Below are 16116 nucleotides of genomic sequence, written 5' to 3' on the forward strand. Positions count from 1 at the left end.
CCAGTACCATACCGTCTTGATAACTGTAGCTTTGTAGTATAGTCTGAAGTCAGGGAGCCTGATTCCTCCAGTTCCTTTTTTCGTTCTCAAGATTGCTTTGGCTATTCGGGGTCTTTTGTGTTTCCATACAAATTGCAAAATTTTTTGTTCTAGTTCTGTGAAAAATGCCAGTGGTAGTTTGATAGGGATTGCATTGAATCTATAGATTGCTTTGGGTAGTAGAGTCATTTTCACAATGTTGATTCTTCCAATCCGAGAACATGGTATATCTCTCCATCTATTTGTATCATCTTTAATTTCTTTCATCAGTGTCTTATAATTTTCTGCATACAGGTCTTTTGTCTCCTTAGGTAGGTTTATTCCTAGATATTTTATTCTTTTTGTTGCAATGGTAAATGGGAGTGTTTTCTTGATTTCACTTTCAGATTTTTCATCGTTAGTATATAGGAATGCCAGAGATTTCTGTGCATTAATTTTGTATCCTGCCACTTTACCAAATTCATTGATTAGCTCTAGTAGTTTTCTGGTAGCATCTTTAGGATTCTCTATATATAGGATCATGTCATCTGCAAACAGTGACAGCTTTACTTCTTCTTTTCCGATTTGGATTCCTTTTATTTCCTTTTCTTCTCTGATTGCTGTGGCTAAAACTTCCAAAACTATGTTGAATAAGAGTGGTGAGAGTGGGCAACCTTGTCTTGTTCCTGATCTTAGTGGAAATGCTTTCAGTTTTTCACCATTGAGGATGATGTTTGCTATGGGCTTGTCATATATGGCCTTTATTATGTTGAGGAAAGTTCCCTCTATGCCTACTTTCTGCAGGGTTTTTATCATAAATGGGTGTTGAATTTTGTCTATAGCTGTCTCTGCATCTATTGAGATGATCATGTGGTTTTTCTTCTTCAATTTGTTAATATGGTTTATCACATTGATAGATTTGCGTATATTGAAGAATCCTTGCATTCCTGGAATAAACCCCACTTGGTCATGGTGTATGATCCTTTTAATGTGCTGTTGGATTCTGTTTGCTAGTATTTTGTTGAGGATTTTTGCATCTATGTTCATCAGTGATATTGGCCTGTAGTTTTCTTTCTTTGTGACATCCTTGTCTGGTTTTGGTATCAAGGTGATGGTGGCCTCGTAGAAGGAGTTTGGGAGTGTTCCTCCCTCTGCTATATTTTGGAAGAGTTTGAGAAGGATAGGTGTTAGCTCTTCTCTAAATGTTTGATAGAATTCGCCTGTGAAGCCATCTGGTCCTGGGCTTTTCTTTGTTGGAAGATTTTTAATCACAGTTTCAATTTCAGTGCTTGTGATTGGTCTGTTCATATTTTCTATTTCTTCCTGATTCAGTCTTGGCAGGTTGTGCATTTCTAAGAATTTGTCCATTTCTTTCAGATTGTCCATTTTATTGGCATAGAGTTGCTTGTAGTAATCTCTCATGATCTCTTTTATTTATGCAGTGTCAGTTGTTACTTCTCCTTTTTCATTTCTAATTCTATTGATTTGAGTCTTCTCCCGTTTTTTCTTGATGAGTCTGGCTAGTGGTTTATCTATTTTGTTTATCTTCTCAAAGAACCAGCTTTTAGTTTTATTGATCTTTGCTATTGTTTCCTTCATTTCTTTTTCATTTATTTCTGATCTAATTTTTATGATTTCTTTCCTTCTGCTATCTTTGGGGTTTTTTTGTTCTTCTTTCTCTAATTGCTTTAGGTGCAAGGTTAGGTTGTTTATTCTAGATGTTTCCTGTTTCTTAAGGTAGGACTGTATTGTTATAAACTTCCCTCTTAGAACTGCTTTTGCTGTATCCCACAAGTTTTGGGTCGTTGTGTCTCCATTGTCATTTGTTTTTAGGTATTTTTTGATTTCCTCTTTGATTTCTTCAGTGATCACTTCGTTATTAAGTAGTGTATTGTTTAGCCTCCATGTGTTTGTATTTTTTACAGATCTTTTCCTGTAATTGATATCTAATCTCATGGCATTGTGGTCAGAAAAGATACTTGATACAATTTCAATTTTCTTAAATTTACCAAGGCTTGATTTGTGACCCAAGATATGATCTATCCTGGAGAATGTTCCATGAGCACTTGAGAAAAATGTGTATTCTGTTGTTTTTGGATGGAGTGTCCTATAAATATCAATTAAGTCCATCTTGTTTAATGTATCATTTAAAGCTTGTGTTTCCTTATTTATTTTCATTTTGGATGATCTGTCCATAGGTGAAAGTGGAGTGTTTAAGTCCCCTACTATGAATGTGTTACTGTCGATTTCCCCTTTTATGGCTGTTAGTATTTGCCTTATGTATTGTGGTGCTCCTATGTTGGGTGCATAAATATTTACAATTGTTATATCTTCTTCTTGGATCGATCCCTTGATCATTATGTAGTGTCCTTCTTTGTCTCTTTTAATAGTCCTTATTTTAAAGTCTATTTTGTCTGATATGAGAATTGCTACTCCAGCTTTCTTTTGGTTTCCATTTGCATGGAATATCTTTTTCCATCCCCTTACTTTCAGTCTGTATGTGTCTCTAGGTCTGAAGTGGGTCTCTTGTAGACAGCATATGTATGGGTCTTGTTTTTGTATCCATTCAGCTAATCTGTGTCTTTTGGTGGGAGCATTTAGTCCATTTACATTTAAGGTAATTATCGATATGTATGTTCCTATTCCCATTTTCTAAATTGTTTTGGGTTCGTTATTACAGGTCTTTTCCTTCTCTTGTGTTTCTTGCCTAGAGAAGATCCTTTAGCATTTGTTGTAAAGCTGGTTTGGTGGTGCTGCACTCTCTCAGCTTTTGCTTGTCTGTAAAGGTTTTAATTTCTCCATCAAATCTGAATGAGATCCTTGCTGGGTAGAGTAGTCTTGGCTGCAGGTTTTTCTCCTTCATCGCTTTAAATATGTCCTGCCACTCCCTTCTGGCTTGTAGGGTTTCTGCTGAGAGATCAGCTGTTAACCTTATGGGGATTCCCTTATGTGTTATTTGTTGTTTTTCCCTTGCTGCTTTTAATATGCTTTCTTTGTATTTAATTTTTGACAGTTTGATTAATATGTGTCTTGGCGTATTTCTCCTTGTATTTATCCTGTATGGGACTCTCTGTGCTTCCTGGACTTGATTAACTATTTCCTTTCCCATATTAGGGAAGTTTTCAACTATAATCTCTTCAAATATCTTCTCAGATCCTTTCTTTTTCTCTTCTTCTTCTGGAACCCCTATAATTCGAATGTTGGTGCGTTTAATGTTGTCCCAGAGGTCTCTGAGACTGTCCTCAGTTCTTTTCATTCTTTTTTCTTTATTCTGCTCTGCAGTAGTTATTTCCACTATTTTATCTTCCAGGTCACTTATCCGTTCTTCTGCGTCAGTTATTCTGCTATTGATCCCATCTAGAGTACTTTTAATTTCATTTATTGTGTTGTTCATCGTTGCTTGTTTCATCTTTAGTTCTTCTAGGTCCTTGTTAACTGATTCTTGCATTTTGTCCATTCTATTGTCCATTCTATCTCCAAGATTTCGGATCATCCTTACTATCATTATTCTGAATTCTTTTTCAGGTAAGCTGCCTATTTCCTCTTCATTTGTTAGGTCTGGTGCATTTTTATCTTGCTCCTTTATCTGCTGTGTGTTTTTCTGTCTTCTCATTTTGCTTATCTTACTGTGTTTGGGGTCTCCTTTTTGCAGGCTGCAGGTTCGTAGTTCCTGCTGTTTTTGATGTCTGTCCCCAGTGGCTAAGGTTGGTTCAGTGGGTTGTGTAGGTTTCCTGGTGTAGGGGACTAGTGCCTGTGTTGTGGTGGATGAGGCTGGATCTTGTCTCTCTAGTGGGCAGGTTCACGTCTGGTGGTGTGTTTGGGGTGTCTGTGGCCTTATTATTATTTTAGGCAGCCTCTCTGCTAATGGGTGGGGTTGTGTTCCTGTCTTGCTAGTTGTTTGGCATAGGTTGTCCAGCACTGTGGCTTGATGGTCGTTGAGTGAAGCTGGGTGCTGGTGTTAAGATGGAGGTCTCTGGGAGATTTTCGTCATTTGATATTATGTGGAGCTGGGAGGTCTCTTGTTGACCAGTGTCCTGAAGTTGGCTCTCCTACCTCAGAGGCAGAGCCGTGACTCCTGGCTGGAGCACCAAGAGCTTTTCATCCACACGGCTCAGAATAAAAGGGAGAAAAAGTAGAGGGAATTAGTAGAAGTATGAGGAAAGAAAGAAGGAGAGGAGGGAAGGAAGGAAGGAAGAAAGAAAGAAAGAAGCAAAGAAGGAAAGAAGGAAAGAAAGGAGGGAGGGAGGGAGGGAGGAAGGAAGGAAGGAGGGAAAGAAGGAAAAAAGACAGACAGAAAGAAGATACAGTAAAAATAAAATAAAGTATAATAAAATTATTGAATTAAAAAATTCTTATTTAGAAAAAAAAAAAGGGACGGATAGAACCTTAGGGCAAATGTTGGAAGCAAAGCTATACAGACAAAATCTTACACAGAAACATACACATACACCCTCGCTAAAAGAGGTAAAGGGGGAAAAATCATAAATCTTGCTGTCAGAGACCACCTCCTCAATTTGGGATGATTCGTTGTCTAAAGGAGGGAAGGAAGGAAGGAAAGAAAGAAAGAAAGAAAGAAAGAAAGAAAGAAAGAAAGAAAGAACGAAGGTAAAGTATAATAACGTTAATAAAATTAAAATTGATTATTAAGAAAAAAAATTTTTAAAAAAAACCATGGACGGATAGAACCCTAGGACAAATGGTGGAAGCAAGACTATACAGACAAGATCTCACACAGAAGTATACACATACACATTCACAAAAAGAGGAAAAGGGAAAAAAATCATAGATCTTGCTCCTAAAGTCCACTTCCTTAATTTGGGATGATTGGTTGTCTATTCAGGTATTCCACAGATGCAGGGTATATCAAGTTGATTGTGGAGCTTTAATCCACTGCTTCTGAGGCTGCTGGGAGAGATTTCCCTTTCTCTTCTTTGTTCTCACAGCTTCCAGGGGCTCAGCTTTGGATTTGGCCCTGCCACTGCGTGTAGGTCGCTGGAGGGCGTCTGTTTTTTGCTCAGACAGGGTGGGGTTAAAAGAGCCGCTGATTCGGGGGCTCTGGCGCACTCAGGCCGGCGGGGCGGGAGGGGCACGGCGTGCGGGGCGGGCCTGCGGCGGCAAAGGCCGGCGTGACTTTGCACCAGCCTGAGGCCCGCTGTGCGTTCTCCCGGGGAAGTTGTCCCTGGATCCCGGGAACCTGGCAGTGGCGGGCTGCACAGGCTCCGCGGAAGAGGGGTGTGGAGAGTGACCTGTGCTCGCACACAGGCCCCCTCGGTGGCGGCAGCAGCAGCCTTATCGTCTCCCGCCCGTCTCTGGGGTCCGCGCTTTCAGCCGCGGCTCGCGCCCGTCTCTGGGGTCCGCGCTTTCATCCGCGGCTCCCGCCCGTCTCTGGGGTCCGCGCTTTCATCCGCGGCTCCCGCCCCTCTCTGGGGTCCGCGCTTTTAGCCGCGGCTCGCGCCCTTCTCTGGAGCTCCTTTAAGCAGCGTTCTTAAACCCCTCTCCTCACGCACCAGGAAACAATGAGGGAAGAAAAAGTCTCTTGCCTCTTCGGCAGGTGCAGACTTTTCCCCGGACTCCCTCCCAGCTAGCCGTGGTGCACTAACCCCTTCAGGCTATGTTCAAGCCGCCAACCTCAGTCCTCTCCCTGCGCTCCGGCCTCATCTCGCAGCCCTGCCCGCCCAGGCGGGTGAGCAGACAAGCCTCTCGGGCTGGTGAGTGCCGGTCGGCACCGATCCTCTGTGCGGGAATCTCCCCGCTTTGCCCTCCGCACCCGTTGCTGTGCACTCCTCCGCGGCTCCAAAGCTGCCCCCTCCGCCCCCTGCAGTCTCCGCCCGCCAAGGGGCTTCCTAGTGTGTGGAAACTTTTCCTCCTTCACAGCTCCCTCCCACTGGTGCAGGTGCCGTCCCTATTCTTTTGTCTCTGTTTTTTCTTTTTTTTTTCTTTTGCCCTACCCAGGTAGGTACGTGGGGAGTTTCTTGCCTTTTGGGAGGTCTGAGGTCTTCTGCCAGCGTTCAGTAGGTGTTCTGTAGGAGTTGTTCCACGTGTAGATGTATTTCTGGTGTATCTGTGGGGAGGAAGGTGATCTCCGCGTCTTACTCTTCCGCCATCTTCCTAGACCAACCCATTGTATCATCTTATGCTAGCTCAGCTCTAAGGATTTGAGTTTCCGCTCCAAGTCGTTTATCAGAGTAGTTCCCTAAGGGGAATTCTGATGCTTGCAGGTGGGACAATATTGATTCTCCTTGTTGCATAAGGATATTCCTTTAACATTTTAAAGCCCAAATAGGCAGGAGGGTATGCTGTGTAAGGATTTGTTTTTAAATCTCTCCATTAGGTAATTAAAACTATTAGTAGGAGGTTTGTAGAGATTTTCTCTTTCTTGTTGTTAAGTTGTAATGTGACGTATAGAATCTACTTGATATAGTACATCAAGCCTTTCTATAGCTCTGTGCCCTATTTTCATGAGAACTGTCTGAGACATGGAGGTTTACTTTAAAAGAAGGTTGTTATAGACTTATAATTAACTTACCTTTCCTCTTATCCCCAAAACTTACTGACCACAACTACAAAAACAAATGGGTTTGTGTTTACTAAATGTGGGCCACTCTTAAGGGCTTCGTATATTCTAACTCATTTAATCTTTTTTTTTTTTTTTTTTTTTGTGGTACGCGGGCCTCTCACTGTTGTGGTCTCTCCTGCTGCGGAGCACAGGCTCCGGACGCTCAGGCTCAGCTCACGGGCCCAGCCGCTCCACGGCATGTGGGATCTTCCCGGACCGGGGCACGAACCCGTGTCCCCTGCATCGGCAGGCGGACTCTCAACCACTGTGCCACCAGGGAAGCCCCATTTAATCTTTATTACAGCATTTTGAGCTAGTGGCTGTTATTTTCGCATTTTCTAGGTGACGAAATTTCGGCACTAAGTAATGTACTCAGATCACACAGCAGGAATTAATGGATTTATAATTCAAACCCAGGTTCTCTGGCTCCAGATTCTTGGGATTCTGATGAAACAGATTCCAGAAACTTTGAGAATTCAGAGATTAAAATATGGGTCACCTTAATAAACTAGGTAATCTGATTGCTAGAGGAATAATGTAGTAATTATTTTTGTTAATTTCATATTGATGTTAAAAAGTAATATACGGTCCTTATAGAAAATTTTTTTAAAAAATAAATAAGCACATGTCTTATAACTCATAATTTCATCAGTCAGAAGATACATTTGAGTATTTTAAATGTTTTTTCATGATAGTTTTTTTTTTATAAGTCAATTAGGTGGCAGATAAAGTGACTCAGATTTGTATTGGAATATTTTGTTATTCATCCTATTTAGATTTCAATTACTTATAATAGTTTTCAGTTTCTTTTGCTGCTACTTTGTAAATCAATGCGTTTCATAAAGGAGTTTGCTTGATTGCTTCTTTTCAGGACACCATGCTTTTATGAAGAATTTGTTACTTCCTTGGCACAGGCTGTAATTGTAGAGGGAGCACAGGTATTTTGTAACAAGAATTTATGGCTTCAAGGAGGTTGTGACTTCGTTAAGGAGAGAACATGATATTTACAGGAATTAATGGATTAGGGACTCACACTATATCGAATATAATCAAGCTCCAAAATTTTGTGGGGCAAAAATGTAGAACCATGTAGTTAAGAATGTGGGATCATTGCACGATGCTGTAGGCGTGAAAGGGACATAAAAAGAAGGCTTATCTTTACTAAAGTCCTGAAAAAAGAAACACATTTAATCAGAGGTGGAAAAGAAAGGGGAGAAATTATTTTGAGAATTGTGTGGTGGGGAAAGCCATGGATACCTTAGGCTCTATGTATCATGTTGATGGAGTCTGTTTTTCTATAATGGAACAGATAAGCTATGGGATAAATTGCCCTATTGAAGTTCATGAAGAAGAGAGGCTAGCTTGAATGACTGAGTTTTGTTTAAGCTATAACAGATAGATCCATTTCTTTATTGTGGTGATGATGATGGAGATGATGATGATGGTGATGGTGACGATGATGATTTGCTATTTGCAAGTAGTAAAGCTTTGGAGTTTTTTCCTTCATAAAATATTTGTATTGACTGCTATACATTTCACTCTCTGTGGTTATGTATCTTTTTTCTTTAAGTAATGGGTATATTTGTTGTTCTTGATTTGAGATGATAATCGTATAATACTATCCTCATTTTAATTATACATCTCATACTTGAGTTATTATTTGAGGCTTAATTGTTTTAAATGATGACTTTTCTTACCTTCCTTTTGATTAGGTAAATATTGAGTACTATATATATGTTTTGTTGATAGCCTCAAGTTAACACTGCTTTTTAAAATAAAATCTCTCGAAGCTCTTTATATAGTCTGGTCTAATTATGTATAATGTCTGTTCACTCCCAAGATGCTTCCTTCAACCAGAATCCCTAAAAATATTTGAATATACACTGGAGCTATTTAATGATGTGGTTTCTTGGTGGAGACTAACATGAGGATCTCTAGTTAACTAGTAGGTTAACATTACTAGTGCATTTCTTAGGAAATCAGATGAGGCAGTTCTTTGCCTTCTGGTTTACCAGGTACTTTAGAGAAATAAGTTTTTTCAAATGACTATCCTTTTCCCCCTCTTTGGAATCAAATAACTATAGTCTCCCAATTTTATGACGGCAGTTTCTTTCTGAAAAACCCTTCATGTGGTGATTTTCTCATCAACCCAACAGTTATCATGTCTTTTAATGGAAAATATTTTTTATATGTTCCTAACCTTCACTCTGATAACCACTTGTGCTGAAACACCACCAAACCCTATTAAAACAGACACAGTTACTTCAATATTTAACAAGTATTTTAACACAGTTTAGCAAGGCATTTCCCCCTTCATTAATCATTCTATAATATGACCATTTAACTGTTCTTGTTAAGCTGTTTTGCAGCTATTACATGCTATACGCCTCATACTAGCAAACAAAACATATATATGATGCTCAATGTTTATAATATTCAGTTACTAATAAAAAAAAGAAATAAATCAATGAAAGCAATGCCTTTTAGTGGGAATGATGCATAAGATTATTACTGCTATAAACTAGCAAACCACAAGTACACTGGGTGGAGAATTTTATGCAACACAAACCAGCTATAGAACTGAATTAACTAATTAATTCAACAGCATTTATTGAGTAGTTACTATGTATATTGTACTCAGCAACAGTGGCCTCTTCCACTAGAAGCTTACAGTCTAGTTAAAGGGAAGTTTTTTATTATTTAGCTAGTTTGCCAATATTGTTACTTGTTCAATTTGTTTACTGCCCTCTTCCCTCCTTCTCTGGTTTTAAGAATTTCAGAGCTTTACAACTTTGGATTTACTCCTAAGTATATTTTCACTAATTCAGTCAGGGTTTTGTGAAATATTGTTTATCCTGAAAATGATGCAACTTTAGAAAGTGCTTAACTTAATCAGGGCTTATTTATAGATGCCTCCAAGGCATTGTTTTACATATTTCAACAGAGGTATTTGGCCCTTACAACTTTACCTTTAAGCTAGGAAATAACTACTTTCAACGTTTTCCTATGTAGTCATTGCACGAGTCTTGTGCCATACGCTCTGCTCTCTTTCCTATTAATATGGGTCGAGTGGTGTTGGTCCAGTAATGGACAGCTCCTCCTCTTGTGCACCTGATCCCATCCTCTCTCACCCGCTCAAGGACATCCCTTTAGCAATTCTCTCTTCTCTTTCCTGGATCTTCAATTCTCCATCTTTGTTGGGTCTTTCCCCATCAGCATTAAAAACATAGTGCTATTTCTCTCAGCCTAACCACACACAGGCACACTGACTGCAGCTACTATACCATTCTCTCCTTTATTTTACAGCTAAACTGCTTGAAAGGGTTGTCCATCTCCACTGACTCCAATTTCTTGCTTTCCCTTGTCTCCTGAGTGCACTCTACATCAGGCTTTTGCTCCCAACACTATACAAGAACTGCTCTTGTTGAGTTCAGTAATGCTTCTACATTACTAAATCCAGTGGCCAATTCTGAGTCTTCATCTTGAGCTGTCAACAGCCTCTGACACAGTTGTTCTCTCCATGTCCTTGACACACATTTTTCACTTGTCTTTCAAGGCAACACATTTTCCTGTTTAGGGGGTTTGTTTTTCTTTATTGGACATTCTTTCCGAATCCAGTTTTTCCTCCTCTTCCCCTCTCTAGCTGCTTAATACTGGAGTGCCCCAGGACTCCGGTTTTGCATCTCTTCTCTTTGATACCTATTTTGGTGGTGACCTCATCCAGCCTCATGGCTTAAATGCCATCTGCTGATGCTGGATTCCCAAATTTACATCTCCAGCCTGGTTCTGACTCAACTCCAAACTTCTACATTCTACTGACTATTTGATAGCTTCACTTGGATGCCTAATGAATATCTCAAATTAACATGTTCATATTTAGCTTGAGATATTAAACCACCATCTTGCTCCTTCCATATTTTCACCCATCTCAGTAAACGGGAGCTTCATCCCTTCAAAAGTTGTTCAGGTAAAAAAATCCTTAGACTTTTAGTGTTTTTCTCTCATGTTACTTATCTAAACCATCAACAAATCCTTTTGGTTCCACATTCTGAACGTATTTGGAGTCTGATCACTTCTCCGCATTTCCAAAGCTACTACTCTCATTCTTGCCTGGGTGAAGAGTTCAGCCTCACTGAAATGTGAAGTTACAGTGGGATGAGCACATGAGATACTTGAATTTACTGAGTTCTTGGGAAGGATATTGGACTTACCTGGTGATGTCGCACTCCTGCTCAAATGTTCCAATGGCTTCCCATTAATAATAGAGTAGAATCCAGAATTCTTCTTTGGCCTGCAGGACCCTTGAGGATCTGGCCACTTGCTGCTACTCCAACTTTATCTCCTGCTTCTCTCCTTCTCACTCTCTCTGTTTCAGCGGCAGTGCCGTCCTTGTTTTTTCTCCAACATACCAAGCATGTGCCAGCCTTGGGTCTTTGCATTCATTCTTCCCTCAACCCAGAACACTTTTCCTTCAGATATGTGCATGACTAAAATATCACCTTTTCCAGTGAGGTCTTCTTTGATCCCCCTACTTAAATTGCAGCCTTGCCAATCACTTCCCATCTCTCTTCCCTGATTTACTTTTCTCCATAGCACTTTCTATTATCTTCCTTAATATGTATCTTATTTATGTTTTATTTTATTAATTATCTGTCTCCAAGCTACCTCTCCTCCTTTGCCAAATGTGAATGTTCTATGAGAACAGACATGTTTTTGTTTGTTTGTCTTCTGCTCTATTCTCTCTGCCTAGAACAGTACTTGGCCCAAGGTAGGCAATCAATAAATTATTGTTGAATGAGTGAGTAATCGCTGACTTCTTTCTTTTTTAACTCTCTTTACCACACTAGAAAGGGGAAAAAGGCAAAGCTTTGGCTACTTTGTGAATGAAATAAAATATGATTTCTTTTTAACAGAATAAACAAAGAAATAATGGTGATGTTCATTTAAACTACCAAGGAAACTCTTTTTTTGGTAAATACAAGTGAAAGAGGTGAAAGTTGAATTAGTTATAGTTGCAGCCACTTTCCGATTAGAATTTATGTAAAGGAAATATTTGGTGAAAAATGGGTGAGTTGATACCAAGAAGAGGTATTGAGCTTTTGGTTTATTATCTTGGCGACTCTAGACTGAGGCTATAAGAGGCCATACTTTGTACCTGGGATGATTTTGCAATCTGAAAATGAAATAAGTATCTAGTTGTCTTTGAGCTCTTGTTGTTTTTTGAAATGAAAACAACCTTCACTCATGGATTTGATAACGTTGTTAAATACCTGTTATATACTAGATACTGTTCTATTAGATACTGAAGAATCCGCAGGTAACCAAAGAGACAACAATCCCCATCCTCATTGGGCTTATATTTTAATAGGGTGGAGAGGCAAACAATAAAATAAGTATATAATGTTAGAAAGTGATAAGTACTCTAGAGAAAATAAAGCAGAGAAGCAAGTGTCAGAAATCTTGGTGGGGGGAGGGGTTGAAGTTTTAAACAGGTTGGATGGTCAGGGAATGCCTTGCTGAAAATGGTGACATTTGATTCAAAATCTGAAAGAGTGTGGGAACTCTAAGGAAGAGGGTATCTGACTTGTTGAAGAACCAGTGTGCCTGATGCAGACAGAATGCATGAGACAGAGTGGGGTGAGATGAAGTCTGAGAAGTAACTGTGCCAGGTGGTGAAGGATCTTGTTGGTTAGCCATTGAATGACATTCACTTTTATTTTGAGCAAAGGCATTGCTCTAGTGGCTTGGGCTGCCATAACAAAATCCATAGACTGGGTGGCTTTAACAACAGAATTTTATTTTCTTACCGTTCTGGAGGCTGGAAGTCTGAGATCAGAGTGCCAGTATGGTTGAGTCCTGGTGAGAGTTCTCTTCCTGGTTTGCAGATGTCCACCTTCTTGGTATGTTTTCATGGCATGGCAGAGGGAGACAAAGCAAGCTCTCTGGTGCTTATTCTTATGAGAATACTAATCTCATCATGAGAGCCCTATTCTTTTGACCTCTTCTAAACCTGAATACCTGCTTCTAAAGGTCCCATCTCCGAATACCATCACATTGGGAGTTAGGGCTTCAATGAATGAACTTTGGGGGATATAATTCAATCCATAGCAGGACTTATATTTTTTAAGGGATCACACTGGCTGTTTCATGAAGAACAGGTTGTTGGGAGAAGGGGAGTCAAACCCAAAGCATAGATAAGCTATTAAATTAATCCGAGAAATTAATACTGTATCGGACCAGAGTCATAGCAGTGGAGGTGGTGAGAAATGGGCAGATTCTGAATATTTTGAAGGGAGGATCAACAGAGTTTAATACTTTACAATAGGACTTCAAATGAAGTTTTGATGTCAGTTTCAGCTACAGTTTAGAAAATTGTGACAAGTTTGAAAAACTATGAGGTTTCTTTTCTCCCCCCTGTGGCTTATTTTTTCTGTGTAGCTACAATGAAAGGGAACAATGTTTTTATGCCTCCTTCTCTTTTTCTTGGTCATTTGAAATTAACACAGCAAGATAAATAATTTGTATTTTCTGTGTTTTCTAGATGGAGCAGCTGTATTTAGAACAAAATTGTGGTTGTAATAATCCTCTTCTGAGAGTGAGTTACTTCCTTCACTGGCCATTGGTCAATCTGGAATTAATTATAGCCAAATTGCTATCCAAAGCCCTAGAGAAAGGGAGGACCATTTCATTAAAGTCTAAGCTGGGGATTACTGCTGACAGAAGCACTGCCAATCAGGCAGTTTTAAAAGAAAGGTGACTTATGCCATAAACTTGAGAGCTAAAATAGCTTATATTGAGATCAGAAGGTTTTTCCAAATAGCTTCATTTCAAGAAACTGAGGGATAGTTATGTAAAGTAAGGTTAAGTATCTAAAAGTCAATTAAGGCAAAATGCTCTTAGGAGAGAAAGAGTCAAAATACATTTTTTTTTCTTTGTTCCAGTATAATTGTGATAGTGTTCCTTATCCAATTCAGAACTTTTCAGATGTTTCCACTGTAAAGATTTGCCATGATTACTTATTGATGATCATTTCTAAGGTTTAGGAATTCTAAGTGGTAATCATAATCAGGGCATCCCTTTGCCTTCGGCATTAAAGTCTTTTGATCTTATCAGATAATAAAGGGTAATAAACATCCTTGCTGTAAACCATAGAATATCTACTTATAATTTTGTAAGGTGAGAAGCAGATGTGCTATTGTAACCTGAGTGAGGTGTACGTATTTTGTTCACTCCCTTGTCAAATATAGGAGACAGATCCTCAGCAAACCGTATAAAATTCAACTTGGATGGATATTGGGAGATTATTACCAAGTAAAAAGAATGTTAGAAAAAAAACTTCTAGCTAATGTAGAAGTGATATAATCATTTGAATGAAGTATTATCACTGATTGACTTTGTTATACAGCAGAAACTAACACCCCATTGTGAAGCAATTATACTCCAATAAAGATGTTAAAAAAAAAAGCTGAAAAAAAATGCCATTCTCATTAAAAAAAAAAATCAGCTATTTTTAAAAGTTTTAACATTATGACTTTATCTACCATGACACTGGGGGGATCTAGGATTGAGACTAAAACTTTTTGAGATTTCAAATGTAAAATGGACTACTGGTCCATCTTTTAGTCTTGAGATTTTTCATTCCTGTCTCTGAGAATTTTGATGCTGCTGCTTATGGACTTTGAAATGTAAAACAGACTGAACTGTAAAACAAACTTTAGTAAGGGAGGTTGCAATATACAAGCAGAGCAAATCCAGTATGGTAGTTGTAAGTGAAGCCTTTAGGGCGTTTAAGCTTTTTAAAGGGTAATTTTGAGAGATGGTGAGTCCCAAATGCCATTTTTCAGTTGGAGGAATTTTAATGGTTTATAACTTAGATTTATTCTTTATTGGCTTTATTATTTTTCCTTGTGGGTTCTATATTCGTATGGGAAATAATTCATGAGTGACCTAGAGAGTGTCTTCAATAGTATAAAATAGGATGGTTTTAGCTTTTAAATAGTTTAGCAATTCTTTTTATTTTACAGACAGAAAAATATTCACTAAGCTGTAAAATAATTGGTAGGTTGATAGCGTTTAGGATCATGTAGCTTCTTAAGTACATTGAGATATAACCTGTTAATTTTTATTAATACCAATAAGCCAGCTGGTAAGTGGTATGAAACTTGATGAGCAAAATTCCTCTCCTGGGCAAAACCAATAGTCCATGTCTGTAGCAGAAAATTGGAAATACCCCAAATCATGAATTCTTATTGCTATGGATTGAATTGTATCTCCCCCAAATTCATATGTTGAAGATTTAATTTAATGTCTATATTTGGTGACAGGAGGTAATTAAGAGGTAATTGAGGTTAAATGAGGTCATAAGGGTAGAGTCCTAATCCATTAGCTTTGGTGTTTTATAAGAAGAGGAAGAGAGAGAGATCTCTATCTTCCACATGAGGACACAGCGAAAAGTGGGTGTCGACAAGCCAAGAAGAAAGGAAGAGAGCTCTCGCTAGAACCTAACCATGCTGGCAACCTGAACTCAGATTTATAGCTTCCAGAACTGTGAGAAAATGAATTTTTGTTGTTTAGCTCACACAGTCTATGGTATTTTGTTATGGCAGCCCAAGCTGTCTAACACTTACGTGCATGGGCTTGAGTCATTTACAACGCTGTTTGCTTAGGCTGAGGTGGGGATGACAAAATAAAGACTGTAGCAACCACTTGAATTAGGCAGGCCTTTCCATTACCATTCTATTTTGCTTCAATTACTTTGACTACTTAAGAAGAAATTATTGCTTTACCTTTTAAAGTATCGTTACTTTGCCTCTCCCTCTTACCTGTAGTGAAAAAAATCTGTGATTAGAAAGAATTTTAATCATGTAAAGAAGTCTTCATAATCCATATCATAGTGGTCAGCAAACTTTCTCTGTAAAGGATCAGGTAGAAAATATTTTCAGCTTTGGGAGCCATATGCCGTCTTGGCTGCAACTTTTCAACTCTTGCAAGACAGTGGCAACCATAGACAACATATAAATGAATAAATTATATAAAAATGTTTATTTACAATAAAATGTTATTTACAAAAACATATGACTGGCCAGATTGGGCCCATAGGCTGCAGTTTGTTGAATCCTATGTTACTCGATAACCTCATTGTTCAACAATGTAAAAATTACAAATCCCTCAAACCTTATTAGGAATCCTTATTAGGGATTTGTTTTTTTCTAGATTTTTTATAAATGCTTAAGAATTAAACTGAATTGGTACATTCAAAATACTTAGTACACTTTGTTCTTCTTAAAGGCATTTGTTTTGATCCTAAGTTTATAAAGAATATATACATTAATGGAATTTAAATTTGTATTAATAAACAATAATTATACACTATATTATTTATACACTATATATCAATTTATTAATATATACCTTTAAAAACTAAATATGGTATATTTGTATACAACTTATTTATTTAGATATACTGATTACATACATATTCACATCTTATATATCACACACTGTATTCATATCCTGTATTCACATGAAGGCTATTATATCAA

The 16116-nt window shown here is 38.4% G+C and overlaps 1 protein-coding gene and 1 long non-coding RNA gene across 2 annotated transcripts in view; one reads left to right on the forward strand and one right to left on the reverse strand.

Annotated features, from left to right (window-relative positions):
* Nucleotides 1-16116, forward strand: part of TRHDE (thyrotropin releasing hormone degrading enzyme) — a 408390-nt gene that overhangs the window by 126154 nt on the left and 266120 nt on the right. The window lies entirely within an intron of this gene.
* LOC125960563 (uncharacterized) overlaps nucleotides 1-16116 on the reverse strand; it is a 140533-nt gene that overhangs the window by 1545 nt on the left and 122872 nt on the right. The window lies entirely within an intron of this gene.

The sequence above is a fragment of the Orcinus orca genome, chromosome 11 (assembly GCF_937001465.1).
Source record: "Orcinus orca chromosome 11, mOrcOrc1.1, whole genome shotgun sequence".
NCBI classification, from domain to species: Eukaryota; Metazoa; Chordata; class Mammalia; order Artiodactyla; family Delphinidae; genus Orcinus; species Orcinus orca.